Source organism: Phalangium opilio, unplaced genomic scaffold, assembly GCF_054372755.1.
Source record: "Phalangium opilio isolate 3A_F unplaced genomic scaffold, DU_Popi_V2 ptg000217l_1, whole genome shotgun sequence".
NCBI lineage: Eukaryota > Metazoa > Arthropoda > Arachnida > Opiliones > Phalangiidae > Phalangium > Phalangium opilio.
Genome location: NW_028324218.1, coordinates 14,490,001 through 14,492,500, shown reverse-complemented (window position 1 = coordinate 14,492,500; position 2,500 = coordinate 14,490,001). Strand labels below are relative to the sequence as shown.

At 44.4% G+C, this 2,500-nt stretch overlaps 9 non-coding genes across 9 annotated transcripts; all 9 read right to left on the bottom strand.

Moving 5' to 3' along the window:
* Window positions 1–34: 34 nt before the first annotated feature.
* On the bottom strand, window positions 35–107 carry TRNAF-AAA (transfer RNA phenylalanine (anticodon AAA)). The gene has a single exon. It is a non-coding gene; the product is annotated as a tRNA-Phe (tRNA).
* A 229-nt stretch (window positions 108–336) lies between these two features.
* Window positions 337–409, bottom strand: TRNAY-GUA (transfer RNA tyrosine (anticodon GUA)). The gene has a single exon. It is a non-coding gene; the product is annotated as a tRNA-Tyr (tRNA).
* Window positions 410–638: 229 nt separating this feature from the next.
* Window positions 639–711, bottom strand: TRNAF-GAA (transfer RNA phenylalanine (anticodon GAA)). Its single transcript has one exon. It is a non-coding gene; the product is annotated as a tRNA-Phe (tRNA).
* Window positions 712–789: 78 nt separating this feature from the next.
* On the bottom strand, window positions 790–862 carry TRNAF-GAA (transfer RNA phenylalanine (anticodon GAA)). The gene has a single exon. It is a non-coding gene; the product is annotated as a tRNA-Phe (tRNA).
* A 229-nt stretch (window positions 863–1,091) lies between these two features.
* On the bottom strand, window positions 1,092–1,164 carry TRNAF-GAA (transfer RNA phenylalanine (anticodon GAA)). Its single transcript has one exon. It is a non-coding gene; the product is annotated as a tRNA-Phe (tRNA).
* Window positions 1,165–1,242: 78 nt separating this feature from the next.
* Window positions 1,243–1,315, bottom strand: TRNAF-GAA (transfer RNA phenylalanine (anticodon GAA)). Its single transcript has one exon. It is a non-coding gene; the product is annotated as a tRNA-Phe (tRNA).
* A 78-nt stretch (window positions 1,316–1,393) lies between these two features.
* TRNAF-GAA (transfer RNA phenylalanine (anticodon GAA)) lies at window positions 1,394–1,466 on the bottom strand. Its single transcript has one exon. It is a non-coding gene; the product is annotated as a tRNA-Phe (tRNA).
* Window positions 1,467–1,544: 78 nt separating this feature from the next.
* TRNAF-GAA (transfer RNA phenylalanine (anticodon GAA)) lies at window positions 1,545–1,617 on the bottom strand. Its single transcript has one exon. It is a non-coding gene; the product is annotated as a tRNA-Phe (tRNA).
* Window positions 1,618–2,147: 530 nt separating this feature from the next.
* Window positions 2,148–2,220, bottom strand: TRNAF-GAA (transfer RNA phenylalanine (anticodon GAA)). Its single transcript has one exon. It is a non-coding gene; the product is annotated as a tRNA-Phe (tRNA).
* Between the last annotated feature and the right edge of the window lie 280 nt (window positions 2,221–2,500).

Below are 2,500 nucleotides of genomic sequence, written 5' to 3'. Positions count from 1 at the left end.
ACTTTAATGTACACGACCCAAAAAGCTTTCATGTTGCCGAAACCCGGGACCGAACCAGGGACCTTTAGATCTTTAGTCTAACGCTCTTCCAACTGAGCTATTTCGGCTCTTGTTCAAGCAGCTAGGGAATTTTTCCTGAAGAAAATAATTTACTTTAAGAGACACGATCCAAACACTTCTGCTGTTGCCGAAACCCGGGATCGAACCAGGGACCTTTGGATATTCAGTCTAACGCTCTCACAACTAAGCTATTTCGGCTCTTTTTCATGTAACCAGGGACACTTTCCTTGGGAAAGCAGTTTACTTTAATGTACACGACCCAAAAAGCTTTCATGTTGCCGAAACCCGGGATCGAACCAGGGACCTTTAGATCTACAGTCTAACGCTCTCCCAACTAAACTATTTCGGCTCTTATTCATGCAACCAGGTAAACTTTCCTGAAGCAAATAATTTACTTTAAGATACTCGACCCCAAATGCTCTCGTGATGCCGAAACCCGGGATCGAACCAGGGACCTTTAGATCTTCAGTCTAACGCTCTAACAACTTAGCTATTTCGGCTCATATTCGAGCAGCTAGGGAATTTTTCCTGAAGAAAGTAATTTACCTTAAGGTACACGACCCAAAAAGCTCTCGTGTTGCCGAAACCCGGGATCGAACCAGGGACCTTTAGATCTTCAGTCTAACGCTCTCCCAACTGAGCTATTTCGGCTCATATTCAAGCAGCTAGGGAATTTTTCCTAAAGAAAATAATTTACCTTAAGGTACACGATCCAAACACCTCTGCTGTTGCCGAAACCCGGGATCGAACCAGGGACCTTTAGATCTTCAGTCTAACGCTCTCCCAACTAAGCTATTTCGGCTCGTTTTCATGTAACCAGGGACACTTTCCTTGGGAAAGCAGTTTACTTTAATGTACACGACCCAAAAAGCTTTCATGTTGCCGAAACCCGGGACCGAACCAGGGACCTTTAGATCTTCAGTCTAACGCTCTCCCAACTGAGCTATTTCGGCTCTTATTCATGCAACCAGGTAAACTTTCCTGAAGCAAATAATTTACTTTAAGATACTCGACCCAAAAAGCTCTCGTGATGCCGAAACCCGGGATCGAACCAGGGACCTTCAGATCTTCAGTCTAACGCTCTCCCAACTGAGCTATTTCGGCTCATATTCAAGTAGCTAGGGAATTTTTCCTAAAGAAAATAATTTACCTTAAGATACACGATCCAAACACCTGTGCTGTTGCCGAAACCCGGGATCGAACCAGGGACCTTTAGATCTTCAGTCTAACGCTCTCCCAACTGAGCTATTTCGGCTCATATTCAAGCAGCTAGGGAATTTTTCCTGAAGAAAGTAATTTACCTTAAGGTACACGACCCAAAAAGCTCTCGTGTTGCCGAAACCCGGGATCGAACCAGGGACCTTTAGATCTTCAGTCTAACGCTCTCCCAACTGAGCTATTTCGGCTCATATTCAAGCAGCTAGGGAATTTTGCCTGAAGCAAATAATTTAATTTAAGATAGACGACCCAAAAAGCTCTCTTGTTGCCGAAACCCGGGATCGAACCAGGGACCTTTAGATCTTCAGTCTAACGCTCTCCCAACTGAGCTATATCGGCTCACATTCAAGCAGCTAGGGAAGTTTTCCGGAAGCAAATAATTTACTTTAAGATACACGACCCAAAAAACTCTCGTATTTCCGAAACCCGGGATCGAACAAGGGACCTTTAGATCTTCAGTCTAACGCTCTCCCAACTGAGCTTTTCGGCTCTTATTCATGCAACCAGGTAAACTTTCCTGAAGCAAATAATTTACTTTAAGATACTCGACCCAAAAAGCTCTCGTGATGCCGAAACCCGGGATCGAACCAGGGACCTTTAGATCTTCAGTCTAACGCTCTCCCAACTGAGCTATTTTCGCTCATATTCAAGCAGCTAGGGAATTTTTCCTGAAGAAAGTAATTTACCTTAAGGTACACGACCCAAAAAGCTCTCGTGTTGCCGAAACCCGGGATCGAACCATGGACCTTTAGATCTTCAGTCTAACACTCTCCCAACTGAGCTATTTCGGCTCATATTCAAGCAGCTAGGGAATTTTTCCTGAAGCAAGTAATTTACTTTAAGATACACGACCCAAAACGCTCTCGTGTTGCCGAAACCCGGGATCGAACCAGGGACCTTTAGATCTTCAGTCTAACGCTCTCCCAACTGAGCTATATCGGCTCACATTCAAGCAGCTAGGGAAGTTTTCCGGAAGCAAATAATTTACTTTAAGATACACGACCCAAAAAACTCTCGTATTTCCGAAACCCGGGATCGAACAAGGGACCTTCAGATCTTCAGTCTAACGCTCTCCCAACTGAGCTATTTCGGCTCATATTCAAGTAGCTAGGGAATTTTTCCTAAAGAAAATAATTTACCTTAAGATACACGATCCAAACACCTGTGCTGTTGCCGAAACCCGGGATCGAACCAGGGACCTTTAGATCTTCAGTCTAACGCT